At 48.3% G+C, this 24953-nt stretch overlaps 19 non-coding genes and 3 pseudogenes across 19 annotated transcripts; 4 read left to right on the top strand and 18 right to left on the bottom strand.

The window, feature by feature from the left end:
* Nucleotides 1–13: 13 nt before the first annotated feature.
* On the bottom strand, nt 14–177 carry LOC135037650 (U1 spliceosomal RNA). Its single transcript, XR_010232143.1, has one exon. It is a non-coding gene; the product is annotated as a U1 spliceosomal RNA (small nuclear RNA).
* Nucleotides 178–860: 683 nt separating this feature from the next.
* LOC135037598 (U1 spliceosomal RNA) lies at nt 861–1012 on the bottom strand (annotated as a pseudogene).
* A 152-nt stretch (nt 1013–1164) lies between these two features.
* Nucleotides 1165–1327, bottom strand: LOC135037604 (U1 spliceosomal RNA). The gene has a single exon (XR_010232107.1). It is a non-coding gene; the product is annotated as a U1 spliceosomal RNA (small nuclear RNA).
* A 671-nt stretch (nt 1328–1998) lies between these two features.
* On the bottom strand, nt 1999–2161 carry LOC135037585 (U1 spliceosomal RNA). Its single transcript, XR_010232095.1, has one exon. It is a non-coding gene; the product is annotated as a U1 spliceosomal RNA (small nuclear RNA).
* A 152-nt stretch (nt 2162–2313) lies between these two features.
* Nucleotides 2314–2477, bottom strand: LOC135037689 (U1 spliceosomal RNA). The gene has a single exon (XR_010232181.1). It is a non-coding gene; the product is annotated as a U1 spliceosomal RNA (small nuclear RNA).
* Nucleotides 2478–3148: 671 nt separating this feature from the next.
* On the bottom strand, nt 3149–3311 carry LOC135037605 (U1 spliceosomal RNA). Its single transcript, XR_010232108.1, has one exon. It is a non-coding gene; the product is annotated as a U1 spliceosomal RNA (small nuclear RNA).
* Nucleotides 3312–3464: 153 nt separating this feature from the next.
* LOC135037573 (U1 spliceosomal RNA) lies at nt 3465–3628 on the bottom strand. Its single transcript, XR_010232084.1, has one exon. It is a non-coding gene; the product is annotated as a U1 spliceosomal RNA (small nuclear RNA).
* Nucleotides 3629–4300: 672 nt separating this feature from the next.
* On the bottom strand, nt 4301–4463 carry LOC135037624 (U1 spliceosomal RNA). The gene has a single exon (XR_010232121.1). It is a non-coding gene; the product is annotated as a U1 spliceosomal RNA (small nuclear RNA).
* A 152-nt stretch (nt 4464–4615) lies between these two features.
* On the bottom strand, nt 4616–4779 carry LOC135037670 (U1 spliceosomal RNA). The gene has a single exon (XR_010232162.1). It is a non-coding gene; the product is annotated as a U1 spliceosomal RNA (small nuclear RNA).
* A 698-nt stretch (nt 4780–5477) lies between these two features.
* LOC135037617 (U1 spliceosomal RNA) lies at nt 5478–5613 on the bottom strand (annotated as a pseudogene).
* A 152-nt stretch (nt 5614–5765) lies between these two features.
* Nucleotides 5766–5929, bottom strand: LOC135037687 (U1 spliceosomal RNA). Its single transcript, XR_010232179.1, has one exon. It is a non-coding gene; the product is annotated as a U1 spliceosomal RNA (small nuclear RNA).
* Nucleotides 5930–6544: 615 nt separating this feature from the next.
* On the bottom strand, nt 6545–6707 carry LOC135037622 (U1 spliceosomal RNA). The gene has a single exon (XR_010232120.1). It is a non-coding gene; the product is annotated as a U1 spliceosomal RNA (small nuclear RNA).
* Nucleotides 6708–6859: 152 nt separating this feature from the next.
* Nucleotides 6860–7023, bottom strand: LOC135037669 (U1 spliceosomal RNA). The gene has a single exon (XR_010232161.1). It is a non-coding gene; the product is annotated as a U1 spliceosomal RNA (small nuclear RNA).
* Nucleotides 7024–7711: 688 nt separating this feature from the next.
* LOC135037616 (U1 spliceosomal RNA) lies at nt 7712–7847 on the bottom strand (annotated as a pseudogene).
* A 152-nt stretch (nt 7848–7999) lies between these two features.
* LOC135037686 (U1 spliceosomal RNA) lies at nt 8000–8163 on the bottom strand. The gene has a single exon (XR_010232178.1). It is a non-coding gene; the product is annotated as a U1 spliceosomal RNA (small nuclear RNA).
* Nucleotides 8164–8778: 615 nt separating this feature from the next.
* LOC135037621 (U1 spliceosomal RNA) lies at nt 8779–8941 on the bottom strand. Its single transcript, XR_010232119.1, has one exon. It is a non-coding gene; the product is annotated as a U1 spliceosomal RNA (small nuclear RNA).
* Nucleotides 8942–9093: 152 nt separating this feature from the next.
* Nucleotides 9094–9257, bottom strand: LOC135037668 (U1 spliceosomal RNA). Its single transcript, XR_010232160.1, has one exon. It is a non-coding gene; the product is annotated as a U1 spliceosomal RNA (small nuclear RNA).
* A 661-nt stretch (nt 9258–9918) lies between these two features.
* On the bottom strand, nt 9919–10081 carry LOC135037610 (U1 spliceosomal RNA). The gene has a single exon (XR_010232112.1). It is a non-coding gene; the product is annotated as a U1 spliceosomal RNA (small nuclear RNA).
* Nucleotides 10082–10225: 144 nt separating this feature from the next.
* LOC135037648 (U5 spliceosomal RNA) lies at nt 10226–10341 on the top strand. The gene has a single exon (XR_010232142.1). It is a non-coding gene; the product is annotated as a U5 spliceosomal RNA (small nuclear RNA).
* Nucleotides 10342–10611: 270 nt separating this feature from the next.
* LOC135037645 (U5 spliceosomal RNA) lies at nt 10612–10727 on the top strand. Its single transcript, XR_010232139.1, has one exon. It is a non-coding gene; the product is annotated as a U5 spliceosomal RNA (small nuclear RNA).
* A 286-nt stretch (nt 10728–11013) lies between these two features.
* LOC135037653 (U5 spliceosomal RNA) lies at nt 11014–11129 on the top strand. The gene has a single exon (XR_010232146.1). It is a non-coding gene; the product is annotated as a U5 spliceosomal RNA (small nuclear RNA).
* Nucleotides 11130–11403: 274 nt separating this feature from the next.
* LOC135037656 (U5 spliceosomal RNA) lies at nt 11404–11519 on the top strand. The gene has a single exon (XR_010232149.1). It is a non-coding gene; the product is annotated as a U5 spliceosomal RNA (small nuclear RNA).
* Nucleotides 11520–24953: the final 13434 nt, after the last annotated feature.

Genomic DNA, 24953 nt, shown 5'->3' with positions numbered 1-24953 from the left:
TACCAGAGCTGACCAGAGGAAAGCACAAACACAGTCCCCCACTACCACAAATAATGCAGTTGAGTTTCCCACATTTGGGGAAATCACAGGGGTCAGCATACCCAGAATGCAATGAATGAACCTAACCCTGGGAGAACAATCTTCATGACCATGGTATCTCCTATGCAAAATAAGTATGATTTGGGATAGGGCTGGGGAGGGCCGCTGCTCAGGCACATCTCTGTCAAGTAAAGGAGATTCAACTGAGGCAGCACAAGGGAACTCTCATCTGGGGACAACAACTGCAGGGAGAACACATATTTTCAGATGAACATGGGAGGGCAGAAGGCTGCCTAATACTGAAGCACCCCCAAACAACAAACCAAATGCAACAACTAGTAAAAGCATTCCTGGGAGAAGGTCTGCAGAAGACGGATTTGCATACGGTGATGTCATCCAAGCAGTGGGCCAAAGTTGGCTGGAACCCTCATCTGCATATGAAAAGAGAAAAGGGTTATGCAGGGCATGGCGGCCTTTTGCGGTGCTTGGATGACCCCTAGTTCGCATTAAACACCTCCATTCTCCTTCGGTGTGGGGCTCATGTTGGCTATGCCCCAGCCCCTGAAGTATTCAAGCTGATTTCTTGCAGCAGCTGGGCACTGTAACAGCTCCAGAGCTGCTCTGTAAGGCAAGTAAAAGGGTGTGGGCCCTGCAGCACTACCTGTAGTTCGCATTGTGCGTTGGAAGGCACAAAGTAAGCAGACAGGAGAAGTCAGGAGAGTGCACAAGGGCATAGAAGGCAGGGGCTCAAGAAAAGAGAAGTGGAAACAGACAGCAAACTAGGCTGGAGAGAGACCTGAGACAAAGAGATCTGAATTATACGAGTAGCCAACTAGAGGAAACACAAATTATGCAGTCAAGTGTCCCACATTTGGGGAAATCGTAGGAGCAGCACACCCAGAGTGCAATGGGTGAGCCTTGCCCTGGGAGAAGCACCTTCCTGATCATAGTATCTCACCTGGCAGGTAAGTAGGAGTTGGGCTAGAGCTGGGGAGGGTCGCTGCTCGGGCACCCCCCTGTCAAGTGAAGGAGATCCAACTGAGGCAGCACAAGGAAACTCTCGAAAAAAGAACAAGGCTAGAGGAAGATCTGAGACAAAGAAATCTGTATTTTACCAGAGCTGACCAGAGGAAAGCACAAACACAGTCCCCCACTACCACAAATAATGCAGTCGAGTTTCCCAATTTGGGGAAATCACAGGGGTCAGCATACCCAGAATGCAATGAATGAACCTCACCCTGGGAGAACAATCTTCATGACCATGGTATCTCCTATGCAAAATAAGTATGATTTGGGATAGGGCTGGGGAGGGCCGCTGCTCAGGCACATCTCTGTCAAGTAAAGGAGATTCAACTGAGGCAGCACAAGGGAACTCTCATCTGGGGACAACAACTGCAGGGAGAACACATATTTTCAGATGAACATGGGAGGGCAGAAGGCTGCCTAATACTGAAGCACCCCCAAACAACAAACCAAATGTAACAACTAGTGCAAGCATTCCTGGGAGAAGGTCTGCAGAAGACGGATTTGCATACGGTGATGTCATCCAAGCAGTGGGCCAAAGTTGGCTGGAACCCTCATCTGCATATGAAAAGAGAAAAGGGTTATGCAGGGCATGGCGGCCTTTTGCGGTGCTTGGATGACCCCTAGTTCGCATTAAATACCTCCACCCTCCTTCGGTGTGGGGCTCATGTTGGCTATGCCCCAGCCCCTGAAGCATTCAAGCTGATTTCTTGCAGCAGCTGGGCACTGTAACAGCTCCAGAGCTGCTCTGTACGGCAAGTAAAAGGGTGTGGGCCCTGCAGCACTACCTGTAGTTCGCATTGTGCGTTGGAAGGCACAAAGTAAGCAGACGGGAGAAGTCAGGTTAGTGCGCAAGGGCATAGAAGGGAGCGGCTCAAGAAAACAGAAGTGGAAACAGACACCAAACTAGGCTGGAGAGAGACCTGAGACAAAGAGATCTGAATTATACGAGCGCCGACCAGGGGAAACACAAATTATGCAGTCAAGTTTCCCACATTTGGGGAAATCGCAGGAGCAGCACACCCAGAGTGCAATGGGTGAGCCTTGCCCTGGGAGAAGCACCTTCATGATCATAGTATCTCACCTGGCAGGTATGTAGGAGTTGGGCTAGAGCTGGGGAGGGTCGCTGCTCGGGTACCACCCTGTCAAGTGAAGGAGATCAAACTGAGGCAGCACAATGGAACTCTCGAAAGAAGAACAAGGCTAGAGTAAGATCTGAGACAAAGAAATCTGACTTTTACCAGAGCTGACCAGAGGAAAACACAAAAACAGTCCCCCACTACCACAAATAATGCAGTTGAGTTTCCCACATTTGGGGAAATCACAGGGGTCAGCATACCCAGAATGCAATGAATGAACCTCACCCTGGGAGAACAATCTTTATGACCATGGTATCTCCTATGCAAAATAAGTATGATTTGGGATAGGGCTGGGGAGGGCCGCTGCTCAGGCACATCTCTGTCAAGTAAAGGAGATTCAACTGAGGCAGCACAAGGGAACTCTCATCTGGGGACAACAACTGCAGGGAGAACACATATTTTCAGATGAACATGGGAGGGCAGAAGGCTGCCTAATACTGAAGCACGCCCAAACAACAAACCAAATGCAACAACTAGTACAAGCATTCCTGGGGGAAGGTCTGCAGAAGACGGATTTGCATACGGTGATGTCATCCAAGCAGTGGGCCAAAGTTGGCTGGAACCCTCATCTGCATATGAAAAGAGAAAAGGGGTATGCAGGGCATGGCGGCCTTTTGCGGCGCTTGGATGACCCTTAGTTCGCATTAAACACCCCCACCCTCCTTCGGTGTGGGGCTCATGTTGGCCATGCCCCAGCCCCTGAAGCATTCAAGCTGATTTCTTGCAGCAGCTTGGCACTGTAACAGCTCCAGAGCTGCTCTGTACGGCAAGTAAAAGGGTGTGGGCCCTGCAGCACTACCTGTAGTTTGCATTGTGCATTGGAAGGCACAAAGTAAGCAGACGGGAGAAGTAAGGATAGTGCGCAAGGCCATAGAATGGAGCGGCTTAAGAAAAGAGAAGTGGAAACAGACAGCAAACTAGGCTGGAGAGAGACCTGAGACAAAGAGATCTGAATTATACGAGAGCCGACCAGGGGAAACACAAATTATGCAGTCAAGTTTCCCACATTTGGGGAAATCGCAGGAGCAGCACACCCAGAGTGCAATGGGTGAGCCTTGCCCTGGGAGAAGCACCTACGTGATCATAGTATCTCACCTGGCAGGTAAGTAGGAGTTGGGCTAGAGCTGGGGAGGGTCGCTGCTCGGGTACCCCCCCTGTCAAGTGAAGGAGATCCAACTGAGGCAGCACAAGGGAATTCTCGAAAGAAGAACAAGGCTAGAGGAAGATCTGAGACAAAGAAATCTGACTTTTACCAGAGCTGACCAGAGGAAAACACAAACACAGTCCCCCACTACCACAATTAATGCTGTCGAGTTTCCCACATTTGGGGAAATCACAGGGGTCAGCATACCCAGAATGCAATGAATGAACCTCACACTGGGAGAATAATCTTCATGACCATGGTCTCTCCTATGCAAAATAAGTATGATTTGGGATAGGGCTGGGGAGGGCCGCTGCTCAGGCACATCTCTGTCAAGTAAAGGAGATTCAGCTGAGGCAGCACAAGGGAACTCTCATCTGGGGACAACAACTGCAGGGAGAACACATATTTTCAGATGAACATGGGAGGGCAGAAGGCTGCCTAATACTGAAGCACCCCCAAACAACAAACCAAATGCAACAACTAGTGCAAGCATTCCTGGGGGAAGGCCTGCAGCAGATGGATTTGCATATGGTGATGTCATCCAAAGCAGTGGGTCAAAGTTGGCTTCAACCCTCGTCTGCATATGAAAAGAGAAAAGGGGCGTGCAGGGCATGGCGGCCTTTTGCGGCACTTGGATGACCCCTAGTTCGCATTAAACACCTCCACCCTCCTTCGGTGTGGGGCTCATGTTGGCTATGCCCCAGCCCCTGAAGCATTCAAGCTGATTTCTTGCAGTAGCTGGGCACTGTAACTGCTCCAGAGCTGCTCTGTATGGCAAGTAAAAGGGTGTGGGCCCTGCAGCACTACCTGTAGTTTGCATTGTGCATTGGAAGGCACAAAGTAAGCAGACGGGAGAAGTAAGGATAGTGCGCAAGGCCATAGAATGGAGCGGCTTAAGAAAAGAGAAGTGGAAACAGACAGCAAACTAGGCTGGAGAGAGACCTGAGACAAAGAGATCTGAATTATACGAGAGCCGACCAGGGGAAACACAAATTATGCAGTCAAGTTTCCCACATTTGGGGAAATCGCAGGGGCAGCACATCCAGAGTGCAATGGGTGAGCCTTGCCCTGGGAGAAGCACCTTCATGATTATAGTATCTCACCTGGCAGGTAAGTAGAAGTTGGGCTAGAGCTGGGGAGAGTCGCTGCACGGGCACCCCCCTGTCAAGTGAAGGAGATCCAACTGAGGCAGCACAAGGGAACTCTCGAAAGAAGAACAAGGCTAGAGGAAGATCTGAAACAAAGAAATCTGACTTTTACCAGAGCTGACCAGAGGAAAGCACAAACACAGTCCCCCACTACCACAAATAATGCAGTTGAGTTTCCCACATTTGGGGAAATCACAGGGGTCAGCATACCCAGAATGCAATGAATGAACCTCACCCTGGGAGAACAATCTTCAAGACCATGGTCTCTCCTATGCAAAATAAGTATGATTTGGGATAGGGCTGGGGAGGGCCGCTGCTCAGGCACATCTCTGTCAAGTAAAGGAGATTCAGCTGAGGCAGCACAAGGGAACTCTCATCTGGGGACAACAACTGCAGGGAGAACACATATTTTCAGATGAACATGGGAGGGCAGAAGGCTGCCTAATACTGAAGCACCCCCAAACAACAAACCAAATGCAACAACTTGTGCAAGCATTCCTGGGGGAAGGCCTGCAGCAGATGGATTTGCATATGGTGATGCCATCCAAGCAGTGGGTCAAAGTTGGCTTCAACCCTCGTCTGCATATGAAAAGAGAAAAGGGGCGTGCAGGGCATGGCGGCCTTTTGCGGCGCTTGGATGACCCCTAGTTCGCATTACACACCTCCACCCTCCTTCGGTGTGGGGCTCATGTTGGCTATGCCCCAGCCCCTGAAGCATTCAAGCTGATTTCTTGCAGCAGCTCGGCACTGTAACTGCTCCAGAGCTGCTCTGTAAGGCAAGTAAAAGGGTGTGGGCCCTGCAGCACTACCTGTAGTTTGCATTGTGCGTTGGAAGGCACGAAGTAAGCAGACGGGAGAAGTCAGGATAGTTCGCAAGGGCATAGAAGGGAGCGGCTCAAGAAAAGAGAAGTGGAAACAGACAGCAAACTAGGCTGGAGAGAGACCTGAGACAAAGAGTTCTGAATTATACGAGAGATGACCAAGGGAAACACAAATTATGCAGTCAAGTTTCCCACATTTGGGGAAATCGCAGGGGCAGCACAACCAGAGTGCAATGGGTGAGCCTTGCCCTGGGAGAAGCACCTTCATGATCATAGTATCTCACCTGGCAGGTAAGTAGGAGTTGGGCTAGAGCTGGGGAGGGTCGCTGCTCGGGCACCCCCCTCTCAAGTGAAAGAGATCCAACTGAGGCAGCACAAGGGAACTCTCGAAAGAAGAACAAGGCTAGAGGAAGATCTGATATAAAGAAATCTGATTTTTACCAGAGCTGACCAGAGGAAAGCACAAACACAGTCCCCCACTACCACAAATAATGCAGTCGAGTTTCCCACATTTGGGGAAATCACAGGGGTCAGCATACCCAAAATGCAATGAATGAACCTCACCCTCGGAGAACAATCTTCATGTCCATGGTATCTCCTATGCAAAATAAGTATGATTTGGGATAGGGCTGGGGAGGGCCGCTGCTCAGGCACATCTCTGTCAAGTAAAGGAGATTCAACTGAGGCAGCACAAGGGAACTCCCATCTGGGGACAACAACTGCAGGGAGAACACATATTTTCAGATGAACATGGGAGGGCAGAAGGCTGCCTAATACTGAAGCACCCCCAAACAACAAACCAAATGCAACAACTAGTACAAGCATTCCTGGGGGAAGTTCTGCAGAAGACGGATTTGCATACGGTGATGTCATCCAAGCAGTGGGCCAAAGTTGGCTGGAACCCTCATCTGCATATGAAAAAAGAAAAGGGGTATGCAGGGCATGGCGGCCTTTTGCGGCGCTTGGATGACCCTTAGTTCGCATTAAACACCCCCACCCTCCTTCGGTGTGGGGCTCATGTTTGCTATGCCCCAGCCCCTGAAGCATTCAAGCTGATTTCTTGCAGCAGCTGGGCACTGTAACAGCTCCAGAGCTGCTCTGTACGGCAAGTAAAAGGGTGTGGGCCCTGCAGCACTACCTGTAGTTTGCATTGTGCATTGGAAGGCACTTAAGAAAAGAGAAGTGGAAACAGACAGCAAACTAGGCTGGAGAGAGACCTGAGACAAAGAGATCTGAATTATACGAGAGCCGACCAGGGGAAACACAAATTATGCAGTCAAGTTTCCCACATTTGGGGAAATCGCAGGGGCAGCACATCCAGAGTGCAATGGGTGAGCCTTGCCCTGGGAGAAGCACCTTCATGATTATAGTATCTCACCTGGCAGGTAAGTAGAAGTTGGGCTAGAGCTGTGGAGAGTCGCTGCACGGGCACCCCCCTGTCAAGTGAAGGAGATCCAACTGAGGCAGCACAAGGGAACTCTCGAAAGAAGAACAAGGCTAGAGGAAGATCTGAAACAAAGAAATCTGACTTTTACCAGAGCTGACCAGAGGAAAGCACAAACACAGTCCCCCACTACCACAAATAATGCAGTTGAGTTTCCCACATTTGGGGAAATCACAGGGGTCAGCATACCCAGAATGCAATGAATGAACCTCACCCTGGGAGAACAATCTTCAAGACCATGGTCTCTCCTATGCAAAATAAGTATGATTTGGGATAGGGCTTGGGAGGGCCGCTGCTCAGGCACATCTCTTTCAAGTAAAGGAGATTCAACTGAGGCAGCACAAGGGAACTCTCATCTGGGGACAACAACTGCAGGGAGAACACATATTTTCAGATGAACATGGGAGGGCCTAATACTGAAGCACCCCCAAACAACAAACCAAATGCAACAACTAGTGCAAGCATTCCTGGGGGAAGGCCTGCAGCAGATGGATTTGCATATGGTGATGCCATCCAAGCAGTGGGTCAAAGTTGGCTTCAACCCTCGTCTGCATATGAAAAGAGAAAAGGGGCGTGCAGGGCATGGCGGCCTTTTGCGGCGCTTGGATGACCCCTAGTTCGCATTACACACCTCCACCCTCCTTCGGTGTGGGGCTCATGTTGGCTATGCCCCAGCCCCTGAAGCATTCAAGCTGATTTCTTGCAGCAGCTGGGCACTGTAACTGCTCCAGAGCTGCTCTGTAAGGCAAGTAAAAGGGTGTGGGCCCTGCAGCACTACCTGTAGTTTGCATTGTGCGTTGGAAGGCACGAAGTAAGCAGACGGGAGAAGTCAGGATAGTTCGCAAGGGCATAGAAGGGAGCGGCTCAAGAAAAGAGAAGTGGAAACAGACAGCAAACTAGGCTGGAGAGAGACCTGAGACAAAGAGTTCTGAATTATACGAGAGATGACCAAGGGAAACACAAATTATGCAGTCAAGTTTCCCACATTTGGGGAAATCGCAGGGGCAGCACAACCAGAGTGCAATGGGTGAGCCTTGCCCTGGGAGAAGCACCTTCATGATCATAGTATCTCACCTGGCAGGTAAGTAGGAGTTGGGCTAGAGCTGGGGAGGGTCGCTGCTCGGGCACCCCCCTCTCAAGTGAAAGAGATCCAACTGAGGCAGCACAAGGGAACTCTCGAAAGAAGAACAAGGCTAGAGGAAGATCTGATATAAAGAAATCTGATTTTTACCAGAGCTGACCAGAGGAAAGCACAAACACAGTCCCCCACTACCACAAATAATGCAGTCGAGTTTCCCACATTTGGGGAAATCACAGGGGTCAGCATACCCAAAATGCAATGAATGAACCTCACCCTCGGAGAACAATCTTCATGTCCATGGTATCTCCTATGCAAAATAAGTATGATTTGGGATAGGGCTGGGGAGGGCCGCTGCTCAGGCACATCTCTGTCAAGTAAAGGAGATTCAACTGAGGCAGCACAAGGGAACTCCCATCTGGGGACAACAACTGCAGGGAGAACACATATTTTCAGATGAACATGGGAGGGCAGAAGGCTGCCTAATACTGAAGCACCCCCAAACAACAAACCAAATGCAACAACTAGTACAAGCATTCCTGGGGGAAGTTCTGCAGAAGACGGATTTGCATACGGTGATGTCATCCAAGCAGTGGGCCAAAGTTGGCTGGAACCCTTATCTGCATATGAAAAAAGAAAAGGGGTATGCAGGGCATGGCGGCCTTTTGCGGCGCTTGGATGACCCTTAGTTCGCATTAAACACCCCCACCCTCCTTCGGTGTGGGGCTCATGTTTGCTATGCCCCAGCCCCTGAAGCATTCAAGCTGATTTCTTGCAGCAGCTGGGCACTGTAACAGCTCCAGAGCTGCTCTGTACGGCAAGTAAAAGGGTGTGGGCCCTGCAGCACTACCTGTAGTTTGCATTGTGCATTGGAAGGCACTTAAGAAAAGAGAAGTGGAAACAGACAGCAAACTAGGCTGGAGAGAGACCTGAGACAAAGAGATCTGAATTATACGAGAGCCGACCAGGGGAAACACAAATTATGCAGTCAAGTTTCCCACATTTGGGGAAATCGCAGGGGCAGCACATCCAGAGTGCAATGGGTGAGCCTTGCCCTGGGAGAAGCACCTTCATGATTATAGTATCTCACCTGGCAGGTAAGTAGAAGTTGGGCTAGAGCTGGGGAGAGTCGCTGCACGGGCACCCCCCTGTCAAGTGAAGGAGATCCAACTGAGGCAGCACAAGGGAACTCTCGAAAGAAGAACAAGGCTAGAGGAAGATCTGAAACAAAGAAATCTGACTTTTACCAGAGCTGACCAGAGGAAAGCACAAACACAGTCCCCCACTACCACAAATAATGCAGTTGAGTTTCCCACATTTGGGGAAATCACAGGGGTCAGCATACCCAGAATGCAATGAATGAACCTCACCCTGGGAGAACAATCTTCAAGACCATGGTCTCTCCTATGCAAAATAAGTATGATTTGGGATAGGGCTTGGGAGGGCCGCTGCTCAGGCACATCTCTTTCAAGTAAAGGAGATTCAACTGAGGCAGCACAAGGGAACTCTCATCTGGGGACAACAACTGCAGGGAGAACACATATTTTCAGATGAACATGGGAGGGCCTAATACTGAAGCACCCCCAAACAACAAACCAAATGCAACAACTAGTGCAAGCATTCCTGGGGGAAGGCCTGCAGCAGATGGATTTGCATATGGTGATGCCATCCAAGCAGTGGGTCAAAGTTGGCTTCAACCCTCGTCTGCATATGAAAAGAGAAAAGGGGCGTGCAGGGCATGGCGGCCTTTTGCGGCGCTTGGATGACCCCTAGTTCGCATTACACACCTCCACCCTCCTTCGGTGTGGGGCTCATGTTGGCTATGCCCCAGCCCCTGAAGCATTCAAGCTGATTTCTTGCAGCAGCTGGGCACTGTAACTGCTCCAGAGCTGCTCTGTAAGGCAAGTAAAAGGGTGTGGGCCCTGCAGCACTACCTGTAGTTTGCATTGTGCATTGGAAGGCACAAAGTAAGCAGACGGGAGAAGTCAGGATAGTGCGCAAGGGCATAGAAGGGAGCGGCTCAAGAAAAGAGAAGTGGAAACAGACAGCAAACTAGGCTGGAGAGAGACCTGAGACAAAGAGATCTGAATTATACGAGAGATGACCAAGGGAAACACAAATTATGCAGTCAAGTTTCCCACATTTGGGGAAATCGCAGGGGCAGCACAACCAGAGTGCAATGGGTGAGCCTTGCCCTGGGAGAAGCACCTTCATGATCATAGTATCTCACCTGGCAGGTAAGTAGGAGTTGGGCTAGAGCTGGGGAGGGTCGCTGCTCGGGCATCCCCCTGTCAAGTAAAGGAGATTCAACTGAGGCAGCACAAGGGAACTCTCATCTGGGGACAACAACTGCAGGGAGAACACATATTTTCAGATAAAAATCTTGGTCATGCTCTGGTTTCTCTTCAGAACGAACAAATCTTTCGCCTTTTACTAAAGATTTCCGTGGAGAGGAGCAAAACCGAGTTTTATCTCAATTTTTGCATGCCCCATCTTTTTGGGGTTTCTTTTATCGGTTTAAAGATAGAATGAGTGTGCTTTAATGTAAGCTCATTTGCATAGAAATGACAGTAAATGTTTGTTTCTTTTCAAACAGAACTTTCTTGACCATGCTACTTGCTTGAAAGATCTGGGAGCACATGGAATACAGTACAAACCATGCTTATAGCAAGGAGAAGACAGGTGAGAAATCTGCTTTCTTTCAAATTGGGCGCTCACTTTGATCTGAATGAGGACTGCTGGCACGGCACTCAGGCGACAGGTGGAATCTTGGTCATGCTCTGGTTTCTCTTCAGAACGAACAAATCTTTCGCCTTTTACTAAAGATTTCCGTGGAGAGGAGCAAAACTGAGTTTTATCTCAATTTTTGCATGCCCCATATTATTGGGGTTTCTTTTATCGGATTAAAGACAGAACGAGTGTGCTTTCTTGTTAGCTTTAATGTAAGTTTATTTGCATAACAATGACAATAAATGCCTGTTTCTTTTCAAGCAGAACTTTCTTGACCATACTAATTGCTTGAAAGATCTGGGAGCACATGGAAAAGAGTACAAACCATGCTTATAGCAAGGGGAAGCCTGGTGAGAAATCTGCTTTCTTTCTTTCAAATTGGGTGCTCACTTTGAGCTGAATGAGGACTGCTGGCATGGCACTCAGGCGACAGGTGGAATCTTGGTCATGCTCTGGTTTCTCTTCAGAACGAACAAATCTTTCGCCTTTTACTAAAGATTTCCGTGGAGAGGAGCAAAACTGAGTTTTATCTCAATTTTTGCATGCCCCGTCTTATTGGGGTTTCTTTTATCAGTTTAAAGATAGAACGAGTGTGCTTTAATGTAAGCTCATTTGCATAGAAATGACAGTAAATGTTTGTTTCTTTTCAAACAGAACTTTCTTGACTATACTAATTGCTTGAAAGATCTGGGAGCACATGGAAAAGAGTACAAACCATGTTTATAGCAAGGGGAAGCCTGGTGAGAAATCTGCTTTCTTTCTTTCAAAGTTGGTGCTCACTTTGAGCTGAATGAGGACTGCTGGCATGGCACTCAGGCGACAGGTAGAATCTTGGTCATGCTGTGGTTTCTCTTCAGAACGAACAAATCTTTCGCCTTTTACTAAAGATTTCCGTGGAGAGGAGCAAAACTGAGTTTTATCTCAATTTTTGCATGCCCCATCTTATTGGGGTTTTATTTTATCGGTTTAAAGATAGAACGAGTGTGCTTTAATGTAAGCTCATTTGCATAGAAATGACAGTAAATGTTTGTTTCTTTTCAAACAGAACTTTCTTGACCACACTAATTGTTTGAAAGATCTGGGAGCACATGGAAAAGAGTACAAACCATGTTTATAGCAAGGGGAAGCTGTCACAACTGAGGGCCTGAGCTGACGGGAGGCAGCCTCAGTTGTAGGGGCTGAGATGTACCGGAACCTGGGAGGTTGTATCAGACCCCTGGACATGTAAGTAACATAAATAATAAATGCCCGAAGGCGTGACCACGACAACTTGGATTAAAGTCAATGATGTTTATTATGACAACTCCTCAACACAGCAGCAGTAAAAGAAAACGTAAAAGTCAGCAAAGAATAAATACAGTTCCTGGGTACTACAGGATGGCAGGAGCCACAGGGCACTGGTAGTGTGAGATAGTTCTTATGATCTTCTAGATGGAAAGTCCTTACCAGGCCCGACTGTAGCAATGGAGATAACCCAGGATTGTGCCAGCTGGTGTTCCAGGAAAAGCTGGGTTGCTGAAGATAAAACAGCTGCTGTGGATACTGGCTGGAACCTGACTGTTGTTAGCACGTAGTGGATACTGGCTGGAACCAGTTAAATAATAAATGAACTTGGGAGCGATGAAATATGAACTGAAATGTAGAACTTGAGAGCGGAGAAATAATAATACCGGTGGAGAGTGGTAAAGTGTAGAAAGGACTAGAGATGAGCGGGTTCGGTTTCTCTGAATCCGAACCCGCACGAACTTCATGTTTTTTTCACGGGTCCGAGCAGACTCGGATCCTCCCGCCTTGCTCGGTTAACCCGAGCGCGCCCGAACGTCATCATGACGCTGTCGGATTCTCGCGAGACTCGGATTCTATATAAGGAGCCGCGCGTCGCCGCCATTTTCACACGTGCATTGAGATTGATAGGGAGAGGACGTGGCTGGCGTCCTCTCCATTTAGATTAGGGTTGAGAGAGAGAGAGAGAGATTGACCCGAGGCTGTGATACTGTAGAAGAGAGTGCAGAGTTTAGTGACTGACGACCACAGTGACCACCAGACAGTGCAGTTGTTTGTTTTATTTAATATATCCGTTCTCTGCCTGAAAAAAACGATACACACAGTGACTCAGTCACATACCATATCTGTGTGCACTGCTCAGCCCAGTGTGCTGCATCAATGTATATATATATATATCTGACTGTGCTCAGCTCACACAGCTTATAATTGTGGGGGAGACTGGGGAGCACTGCAGTGCCAGTTATAGGTTATAGCAGGAGCCAGGAGTACATAATATTATATTAAAATTAAACAGTGCACACTTTTGCTGCAGGAGTGCCACTGCCAGTGTGACTAGTGACCAGTGACCTGACCACCAGTATATATAATATTAGTAGTATACTATCTCTTTATCAACCAGTCTATATTAGCAGCAGACACAGTACAGTGCGGTAGTTCACGGCTGTGGCTACCTCTGTGTCGGCACTCGGCAGCCCGTCCATAATTGTATATACCACCTAACCGTGGTTTTTTTTTCTTTCTTTATAGTCATACTAGTTACGAGTATACTATCTCTTTATCAACCAGTCTATATTAGCAGCAGACACAGTACAGTGCGGCAGTTCACGGCTGTGGCTACCTCTGTGTCGGCACTCGGCAGCCCGTCCATAATTGTATATACCACCTAACCGTGGTTTTTTTTTCTTTCTTTATACATACATACTAGTTACGAGTATACTATCTCTTTATCAACCAGTCTATATTAGCAGCAGACACAGTACAGTGCGGTAGTTCACGGCTGTGGCTACCTCTGTGTCGGCACTCGGCAGCCCGTCCATAATTGTATATACCACCTAACCGTGGTTTTTTTTTCTTTCTTTATACATACATACTAGTTACGAGTATACTATCTCTTTATCAACCAGTCTATATATTAGCAGCAGACACAGTACAGTGCGGTAGTTCACGGCTGTGGCTACCTCTGTGTCGGCACTCGGCAGCCCGTCCATAATTGTATATACCACCTAACCGTGGTTTTTTTTTCTTTCTTTATACATACATACTAGTTACGAGTATACTATCTCTTTATCAACCAGTCTATATATTAGCAGCAGACACAGTACAGTGCGGTAGTTCACGGCTGTGGCTACCTCTGTGTCGGCACTCGGCAGCCCGTCCATAATTGTATATACCACCTAACCGTGGTTTTTTTTTCTTTCTTTATACATACATACTAGTTACGAGTATACTATCTCTTTATCAACCAGTCTATATTAGCAGCAGACACAGTACAGTGCGGTAGTTCACGGCTGTGGCTACCTCTGTGTCGGCACTCGGCAGCCCGTCCATAATTGTATATACCACCTAACCGTGGTTTTTTTTTCTTTCTTTATACATACATACTAGTTACGAGTATACTATCTCTTTATCAACCAGTCTATATATTAGCAGCAGACACAGTACAGTGCGGTAGTTCACGGCTGTGGCTACCTCTGTGTCGGCACTCGGCAGCCCGTCCATAATTGTATATACCACCTAACCGTGGTTTTTTTTTCTTTCTTTATACATACATACTAGTTATGAGTATACTATCTCTTTATCAACCAGTCTATATATTAGCAGCAGACACAGTACAGTGCGGTAGTTCACGGCTGTGGCTACCTCTGTGTCGGCACTCGGCAGCCCGTCCATAATTGTATATACCACCTAACCGTGGTTTTTTTTTCTTTCTTTATACATACATACTAGTTACGAGTATACTATCTCTTTATCAACCAGTCTATATATTAGCAGCAGACACAGTACAGTGCGGTAGTTCACGGCTGTGGCTACCTCTGTGTCGGCACTCGGCAGCCCGTCCATAATTGTATATACCACCTAACCGTGGTTTTTTTTTCTTTCTTTATAGTCATACTAGTTACGAGTATACTATCTCTTTATCAACCAGTCTATATTAGCAGCAGACACAGTACAGTGCGGTAGTTCACGGCTGTGGCTACCTCTGTGTCGGCACTCGGCAGCCCGTCCATAATTGTATATACCACCTAACCGTGGTTTTTTTTTCTTTCTTTATAGTCATACTAGTTACGAGTATACTATCTCTTTATCAACCAGTCTATATTAGCAGCAGACACAGTACAGTGCGGTAGTTCACGGCTGTGGCTACCTCTGTGTCGGCACTCGGCAGCCCGTCCATAATTGTATATACCACCTAACCGTGGTTTTTTTTTCTTTCTTTATACATACATACTAGTTACGAGTATACTATCTCTTTATCAACCAGTCTATATATTAGCAGCAGACACAGTACAGTGCGGTAGTTCACGGCTGTGGCTACCTCTGTGTCGGCACTCGGCAGCCCGTCCATAATTGTATATACCACCTAACCGTGGTTTTTTTTTCTTTCTTTATACATACATACTAGTTACGAGTATACTATCTCTTTATCAACCAGTCTATATATTAGCAGCAGACACAGTACAGTGCGGTAGTTCACGGCTGTGGCTACCTCTGTGTCGGCACTCGGCAGCCCGTCCATAATTGTATATACCACCTAACCGTGTTTTTTTTTTCTTTCTTTATACATACATACTAGTTACGAGTATACTATCTCTTTATCAACCAGTCTATATATTAGCAGCAGACACAGTACAGTGCGGTAGTTCACGGCTGTGGCTACCTCTGTGTCGGCACTCGGCAGCCCGTCCATAATTGTATACTAGTATCCAATCCATCCATCTCCATTGTTTACCTGAGGTGCCTTTTAGTTGTGCCTATTAAAATATGGAGAACAAAAATGTTGAGGTTCCAAAATTAGGGAAAGATCAAGATCCACTTCCACCTCGTGCTGAAGCTGCTGCCACTAGTCATGGCCGAGACGATGAAATGCCAGCAACGTCGTCTGCCAAGGCCGATGCCCAATGTCATAGTACAGAGCATGTCAAATCCAAAACACCAAATATCAGTAAAAAAAGGACTCCAAAACCTAAAATAAAATTGTCGGAGGAGAAGCGTAAACTTGCCAATATGCCATTTACCACACGGAGTGGCAAGGAACGGCTGAGGCCCTGGCCTATGTTCATGGCTAGTGGTTCAGCTTCACATGAGGATGGAAGCACTCAGCCTCTCGCTAGAAAAATGAAAAGACTAAAGCTGGCAAAAGCAGTAGCACCGCAAAGAACTGTGCGTTCTTCGAAATCCCAAATCCACAAGGAGAGTCCGACTCCAATTGTGTCGGTTGCGATGCCTGACCTTCCCAACACTGGACGTGAAGAGCATGCGCCTTCCACCATTTGCACGCCCCCTGCAAGTGATGGAAGGAGCACCCGCAGTCCAGTTCCTGATAGTCAGATTGAAGATGTCAGTGTTGAAGTACACCAGGATGAGGAGGATATGGGTGTTGCTGGCGCTGGGGAGGAAATTGACCAGGAGGATTCTGATGGTGAGGTGGTTTGTTTAAGTCAGGCACCCGGGGAGACACCTGTTGTCCGTGGTAGGAATATGGCCGTTGACATGCCTGGTGAAAATACCAAAAAAATCAGCTCTTCGGTGTGGAAGTATTTCACCAGAAATGCGGACAACAGGTGTCAAGCCGTGTGTTCCCTTTGTCAAGCTGTAATAAGTAGGGGTAAGGACGTTAACCACCTCGGAACATCCTCCCTTATACGTCACCTGCAGCGCATTCATAATAAGTCAGTGACAAGTTCAAAAACTTTGGGTGACAGCGGAAGCAGTCCACTGACCAGTAAATCCCTTCCTCTTGTAACCAAGCTCACGCAAACCACCCCACCAACTCCCTCAGTGCCAATTTCCTCCTTCCCCAGGAATGCCAATAGTCCTGCAGGCAATGTCACTGGCAATTCTGACGAGTCCTCTCCTGCCTGGGATTCCTCCGATGCATCCTTGCGTGTAACGCCTACTGCTGCTGGCGCTGCTGTTGTTGCTGCTGGGAGTCGATGGTCATCCCAGAAGGGAAGTCGTAAGCACACTTTTACTACTTCCACCAAGCAATTGACTGTCCAACAGTCCTTTGCGAGGAAGATGAAATATCACAGCAGTCATCCTGTTGCAAAGCGGATAACTGAGGCCTTGACAACTATGTTGGTGTTAGACGTGCGTCCGGTATCCGCCGTTAGTTCACAATTTCTTGAGGTAGTGTGCCCCCGTTACCAAATACCATCTAGGTTCCACTTCTCTAGGCAGGCGATACCGAGAATGTACACGGACGTCAGAAAAAGACTCACCAGTGTCCTAAAAAATGCAGTTGTACCCAATGTCCACTTAACCACGGACATGTGGACAAGTGGAGCAGGGCAGGGTCAGGACTATATGACTGTGACAGCCCACTGGGTAGATGTATGGACTCCCGCCGCAAGAACAGCAGCGGCGGCACCAGTAGCAGCATCTCGCAAACGCCAACTCTTTCCTAGGCAGGCTACGCTTTGTATCACCGGTTTCCAGAATACGCACACAGCTGAAAACCTCTTACGGCAACTGAGGAAGATCATCGCGGAATGGCTTACCCCAATTGGACTCTCCTGTGGATTTGTGGCATCGGACAACGCCAGCAATATTGTGTGTGCATTAAATCTGGGCCAATTCCAGCACGTCCCATGTTTTGCACATACCTTGAATTTGGTGGTGCAGAATTTTTTAAAAAACGACAGGGGCGTGCAAGAGATGCTGTCGGTGGCCAGAAGAATTGCGGGACACTTTCGGCGTACAGGCACCACGTACAGAAAACTGGAGCACCACCAAAAACTACTGAACCTGCCCTGCCATCATCTGAAGCAAGAAGTGGTAACGAGGTGGAATTCAACCCTGTATATGCTTCAGAGGTTGGAGGAGCAGCAAAAGGCCATTCAAGCCTATACAATTGAGCACGATATAGGAGGTGGGATGCACCTGTCTCAAGCGCAGTGGAGAATGATTTCAACGTTGTGCAAGGTTCTGATGCCCTTTGAACTTGCCACACGTGAAGTCAGTTCAGACACTGCCAGCCTGAGTCAGGTCATTCCCCTCATCAGGCTTTTGCAGAAGAAGCTGGAGACATTGAAGGAGGAGCTAACACGGAGCGATTCCGCTAGGCATGTGGGACTTGTGGATGGAGCCCTTAATTCGCTTAGCAAGGATTCACGGGTGGTCAATCTGTTGAAATCAGAGCACTACATTTTGGCCACCGTGCTCGATCCTAGATTTAAAGCCTACCTTGGATCTCTCTTTCCGGCAGACACAAGTCTGCTGGGGTTCAAACACCTGCTGGTGAGTAAATTGTCAAGTCAAGCGGAACGCGACCTGTCAACAACATCTCCTCCTTCACATTCTCCCGCAACTGGGGGTGCGAGGAAAAGGCTCAGAATTCCGAGCCCACCCGCTGGCGGTGATGCAGGGCAGTCTGGAGCGACTGCTGATGCTGACATCTGGTCCGGACTGAAGGACCTGACAACGATTACGGACATGTCGTCTACTGTCACTGCATATGATTCTCTCCCCATTGAAAGAATGGTGGAGGATTATATGAGTGACCGCATCCAAGTAGGCACGTCACACAGTCCGTACTTATACTGGCAGGAAAAAGAGGCAATTTGGAGGCCCTTGCACAAACTGGCTTTATTCTACCTAAGTTGCCCTCCCACAAGTGTGTACTCCGAAAGAGTGTTTAGTGCCGCCGCTCACCTTGTCAGCAATCGGCGTACGAGGTTACATCCAGAAAATGTGGAGAAGATGATGTTCATTAAAATGAATTATAATCAATTCCTCCGTGGAGACATTGACCAGCAGCAATTGCCTCCACAAAGTACACAGGGAGCTGAGATGGTGGATTCCAGTGGGGACGAATTGATAATCTGTGAGGAGGGGGATGTACACGGTGATATATCGGAGGATGATGATGAGGTGGACATCTTGCCTCTGTAGAGCCAGTTTGTGCAAGGAGAGATTAATTGCTTCTTTTTTGGTGGGGGTCCAAACCAACCCGTCATATCAGTCACAGTCGTGTGGCAGACCCTGTCACTGAAATGATGGGTTGGTTAAAGTGTGCATGTCCTGTTTATACAACATAAGGGTGGGTGGGAGGGCCCAAGGACAATTCCATCTTGCACCTCTTTTTTCTTTTCTTTTTCTTTGCGTCATGTGCTGTTTGGGGAGGGTTTTTTGGAAGGGACATCCTGCGTGACACTGCAGTGCCACTCCTAGATGGGCCCGGTGTTTGTGTCGGCCACTAGGGTCGCTTATCTTACTCACACAGCTACCTCATTGCGCCTCTTTTTTTCTTTGCGTCATGTGCTGTTTGGGGAGGGTTTTTTGGAAGGGACATCCTGCGTGACACTGCAGTGACACTCCTAGATGGGCCCGGTGTTTGTGTCGGCCACTAGGGTCGCTTATCTTACTCACACAGCTACCTCATTGCGCCTCTTTTTTTCTTTGCGTCATGTGCTGTTTGGGGAGGGTTTTTTGGAAGGGACATCCTGCGTGACACTGCAGTGCCACTCCTAGATGGGCCCGGTGTTTGTGTCGGCCACTAGGGTCGCTAATCTTACTCACACAGCTACCTCATTGCGCCTCTTTTTTTCTTTGCGTCATGTGCTGTTTGGGGAGGGTTTTTTGGAAGGGCCATCCTGCGTGACACTGCAGTGCCACTCCTAGATGGGCCCGGTGTTTGTGTCGGCCACTAGGGTCGCTTATCTTACTCACACAGCGACCTCGGTGCAAATTTTAGGACTAAAAATAATATTGTGAGGTGTGAGGTATTCAGAATAGACTGAAAATGAGTGGAAATTATGGTTTTTGAGGTTAATAATACTTTGGGATCAAAATGACCGCCAAATTCTATGATTTAAGCTGTTTTTTAGGTTTTTTGGAAAAAAACACCCGAATCCAAAACACACCCGAATCCGACAAAAAAAATTCGGTGAGGTTTTGCCAAAACGCGGTCGAACCCAAAACACGGCCGCGGAACCGAACCCAAAACCAAAACACAAAACCCGAAAAATTTCCGGCGCTCATCTCTAGAAAGGACACCGGCCCTTTAAGGGAAGCTGTACTCTGCTGGAAGCTGAGCTGGAAGCAGGTAATGTTGTAGCTGGAAACAGATGAATCCACAATGGATTGGAGAGTCAGGCTACACCGCAGGTGGAATGCTGGTGCGGGTCTCTATGGTGGAAGTCTTGAGACAGGAGCTGGAACCTGGAAGACAATCACAGGAGAGAGACAAACAGGAACTAGGTTTGACAACCAAAGCACTGACGCCTTCCTTACTCAGGCACAGTGTATTTATACCTGCAGCAAGGAAGGGATTGGCTAGGCAATTGTGCAGATTATCAATACTGAGAACAGATTGGTGGAAATGATCAGCTGACAGAATCCAAGATGGCTGCGCCCATGCAGACACTTGGAGGGAAGTTTTGGTTTGTAATCCATGTGGTAATGAAAACAGTAATGGCGGCGCCGGCCACCGGAGACAGGAGGCGCCAGGCTGACAGATGCACATCCAACCACGCGGACACGGCGGAGGCCGCGGGAGACGCCATGCCAGGTGTAATATGGCGTTTACTGTGACAGCGTCCCAGAGTGACAGGAGAGAATACAGGAATGTACACATCAGGATAACAGATGGGATCCGGTCCTGGAGCGCTGAGCCAGCCTTAGGAGGCATCTGATGGGTAAGAAATGGCGTCCAGATACCCGGATCGTGACAGCACCCCCCCCTTTAGGAGTGGCCCCAGGACACTTCTTTGGCTTTTGAGGAAACTTGGAATGGAATCTCCGGACCAAGGCAGGAGCATGGACATCAGAAGCATTGGTCCATGAACGTTCCTCAGGACCATAACCCTTCCAGTCAATAAGATATTGTAGTTGACCGTAACGGTGACGTGAGTCCAGGATCTTGGCCACTTCATACTCAACGCCTCGTTGAGTTTGGACTTTCGGAGTTGGAGGAAGTGAGGAATGAAACCGATTCAAGATCAGCGGTTTCAACAGGGAAACATGGAATGTCCTGGGTATTTTTAAGAAGGGAGGCAACTGGAGTCTGTAAGCAACAGGATTGATGACTTGTTCAATCTTGAAAGGACCGATATAGCGAGGTGCAAACTTCATACTGGGAACTCTTAACCTCAAATTCTTCGTGGATAACCATACCCGATCACCCACCTTGAGAGCAGGAACTGCTCGACGCTTCTTATCCGCAAACTTCTTGTACCTGAACGATGCCTTGAGCAGAGCTGATCGTACGCTCTTCCAGATATTGGCAAACTGATGCAAGGTGATATCCACTGCGGGAACAGAAGTTGCTGGAAGCGGTTGGAACTCAGGGACTTTAGGGTGGAATCCAAAGTTAGTGAAGAATGGTGTTGAAGCAGATGAAGAATGATACTGGTTGTTATGACAGAACTCGGCCCAGGGAAGTAATTGAACCCAGTCATCTTGAGAGGAGGACACATAGATGCGGAGGAAGGCCTCCAAGTCCTGATTCACCCTCTCGGTTTGACAATTGGTCTGAGGATGGTAAGCCGTGGAAAACTTTAGCTTGACTTGGAGGACTTGACATAAACTTCGCCAGAATTTGGCTGTGAATTGAACTCCTCGATCTGAGATAATTTCTTCAGGAAGACCGTGGAGTCGGAAGATCTCTTGTATGAATACTTGAGCCAACTTGGAAGCTGACGGAAGACCGGTGAGAGGAATGAAGTGTGCCATCTTGGTGAACCGGTCAACTACCACCCAGATGGTATTGAACTTGTTGCACATGGGTAAGTCTGTAATGAAATCCATCGACAAGTGGGTCCATGGTCGACGGGGAACGGATAGTGGAACCAGTTGCCCCGCAGGCGACTGGCGGGATACTTTATGTTGGGCACACTTTGGGCAAGATGCAATAAACTCCAAGACGTCCTTTTTCAGAGTTGGCCACCAATAGGACCTAGAGATAAACTCCAGGGTTTTTTGGATACCTGTATGTCCGGCAAAACGGGAAGCATGGGCCCAATGCATGAGCTTCTTCCTTAGCATCGGCTTCACAAAACTTTTCCCTGATGGGGGCGTAGAGTCCATCCCTACCGTGGAGAATGCCAACGGACTTATAATAGGATGCTTGTCTGAAGACTCTGACTCATTTTCTTGCTCCCATGAGCGGGAAAGGGCATCGGCCTTGCGATTCTGAGAGCCCGGACAGAACTGGAGTTTAAAGTCGAACCTGGAAAAGAAAAGTGCCCATCTGGCCTGACGAGGGTTGAGACATTGTGCGCCTTTCAAATATAGAACGTTCTTGTGGTCTGTAAGGATGGTGATTGAATGAGAAGCTCCCTCCAACAGATATCTCCACTCCTCTAGAGCGAGCTTGATGGCTAGCAACTCCTGGTCGCCAATGGCATAGTTGCGCTCCGCTGGGGAGAACTTCCGTGAAAAGAAACTGCAAGGATGTAAATGGCCATCTTTAGCCCTCTGAGATAACACCGCTCCTACTCCAACGGAGGAGGCATCCACCTCTAGGATGAAAGGAGAGTCGATGTCAGGCTGTTTCAGGACAGGCGCAGAGATGAACCTCTGTTTTAAAAGATGAAAAGCTTGCATGGCTTCTTCAGACCACTTGGACGGGTTAGCACCCTTCTTGGTGAAAGCAGTAATAGGCGCCACAATGGTGGGAAAGTCTCGTATAAACTTTCGGTAATAATTGGCGAACCCTAAGAACCTCTGGACCCCTTTGAGGGTTAAGGGTACTGGCCAATTCTGAATTGCTTGTAGTTTCTCAGGATCCATCTCTAGTCCGAAACCGGACACAATGTACCCTAGAAACGGAATGGACTTGACTTCAAAGACGCATTTCTCTAATTTGCAATAGAGATGATTGACACGGAGACGGGACAGAACCTCCTTTACCCAAAAACGATGTTCCTCTAAATTGTTGGCAAAAATGAGGATATCATCTAGATAGACCACGACATGACGGTATAGAATGTCTCTGAAGATCTCATTGACGAAATGCTGGAAGACAGCTGGAGCATTGCTCAATCCGAAGGGCATGACGAGGTACTCATAATGTCCGTCACGGGTGTTAAATGCGGTCTTCCACTCGTCACCCTCACGGATCCGGATGAGATTGTATGCACCTCGCAAGTCCAGCTTTGTAAAGATGGTAGCTCCGCTAACTCTGTCAAAGAGCTCAGTAATCAGGGGTAAAGGATAACGGTTCTTGATGGTAATGTCGTTCAAACCTCTGTAGTCGATGCACGGCCGCAGACCACCATCTTTCTTTTTTACAAAAAAGAAGCCTGCGCCGGCTGGAGAAGAAGAAGGTCGAATGAACCCCTTTGCTAGGTTCTCTTTAATATATTCCTCCATAGAATGCGTCTCAGGCAGAGACAACGGATAAGTTCGGCCTCGAGGTGGAACCTTCCCTGGAACGAGATCAATCGGACAGTCCCATTCTCTATGAGGAGGAAGGATATCAGCAGAAGCTTTACTGAACACATCCGTGAAATCTTGATATGGAGGAGGTGGAACATCAGACGACCTGGGGGAGGAAGAACAGACAGGCAATACTTTAAACAAACATGTCTCAGCACAGGAGGAACCCCATGCCAGGATTTGCGTAGTCGTCCAATCAATTGTAGGATTGTGAAGACGGAGCCATGGAAGGCCCAGGACCACAGGATGTGTGGCTCTTGGAATCACTAAAAAAGAAATAAGTTCGGAATGAAGAACTCCCACTCTCAGACGAACTGGTAGAGTCCTTAAAGAAATAACTGCATCAAAAATTTTGCTGCCATCCACGGCAGTTAAAGAAATGGACGAAGGAAGTCTCTCGGTGGGTAGGGACCACCGTTTAACATAGGCTTCGGTAATAAAGTTCCCAGCTGCTCCGGAATCAAGGAGGGCAATGACGTTCCGATAACGTTGAGCAACTTGAAGCGAGACTGGGAGATTACAATCTTGAGAAGATGGAGAGGAGATCATTACTCCTAGCCGGCCCTCTCCTTGGCGAGCTAGGATTTGAAGTTTCCCAGACGTTTGGGACAGGCATTAATGGTGTGAGACGGAGCTGCACAATAGAGACAGAGAAACTCGGAGAGACGTCTTCGGCGCTCAGCAGGGGTTAAACGGGAACGGCCAAGTTGCATGGGCTCATCTTTAGATGGTGACAGTTGACGAGGAGGAGGAGCAGAAGATTTTGGAGCAGATGATCTTCCACGCTCAGTTGCTCTCTCTCTGAAACGTAAATCAACTTTCGTGCAGAGTGAGATTAGCTCATCTAACTTAGAAGGTAAGTCTCTGGTAGCTAACTCATCTTTAATACGCTCAGATAAGCCATGCCAGAATGCAGCATACAGGGCCTCGTCGTTCCATGCCAGTTCGGATGCCAGGATCTGGAACTGTATCAGATATTGTCCTACAGTACGTGACCCCTGGCGTAAACGGAGAATCTCGGATGAAGCTGAGGTTACCCGGCCTGGCTCGTCGAAGATGCGCCTGAATGTTGACACGAAGGCAGTGTAGGAAGATAGCAGGGTGTCGGACCTCTCCCATAACGGTGATGCCCAATCAAGGGCTGAGCCACTGAGAAGAGAAATAATGTAGGCAATTTTTGTACGGTCACTGGGAAAATTGCCAGGTTGTAGCTCAAACTGAATCTCACACTAGTTGAGAAATCCCCTGCAGAATCTTGGAGATCCGTCAAATTTTGCTGGCGTTGGAAGATGAAGACGTGGAGCAGAAATGGGTAAGGTGGGCGGGGTTATAGCTGGAGTCACTGTGGTTGACGCACCAGACGCGCCTGATCCACGGAGAGTTGTCTGAATCCCATCCAGCCGAGTAGAGAGATCCTGGAGACAGCGGATGATGTGGCCCTGTGCAGCCTCCTGATGTTCTAGTCGGGCTGCCAGTTCTTGCATCGACCTGGCCGCTTGATCCTGGTCTCCGGCTGGATTCATTTGGTCAGTGCTTACTGTCACAACTGAGGGCCTGAGCTGACGGGAGGCAGCCTCAGTTGTAGGGGCTGAGATGTACCGGAACCTGGGAGGTTGTATCAGACCCCTGGACATGTAAGTAACATAAATAATAAATGCCCGAAGGCGTGACCACGACAACTTGGATAAAAGTCAATGATGTTTATTATGACAACTCCGCAACACAGCAGCAGTAAAAGAAAACGTAAAAGTCAGCAAAGAATAAATACAGTTCCTGGGTACTACAGGATGGCAGGAGCCACAGGGCACTGGTAGTGTGAGATAGCTCTTATGATCTTCTAGATGGAAAGTCCTTACCAGGCCCGACTGTAGCAATGGAGATAACCCAGGATTGTGCCAGCTGGTGTTCCAGGAAAAGCTGGGTTGCTGAAGATAAAACAGCTGCTGTGGATACTGGCTGGAACCAGACTGTTGTTAGCACGGAGTGGATACTGGCTGGAA

This window comes from Pseudophryne corroboree, unplaced genomic scaffold, assembly GCF_028390025.1.
Source record: "Pseudophryne corroboree isolate aPseCor3 unplaced genomic scaffold, aPseCor3.hap2 scaffold_683, whole genome shotgun sequence".
Lineage (NCBI taxonomy): Eukaryota > Metazoa > Chordata > Amphibia > Anura > Myobatrachidae > Pseudophryne > Pseudophryne corroboree.
Note: the sequence above shows the minus strand (reverse complement) of the source record. Positions and strands in the feature narration are given on the sequence as shown.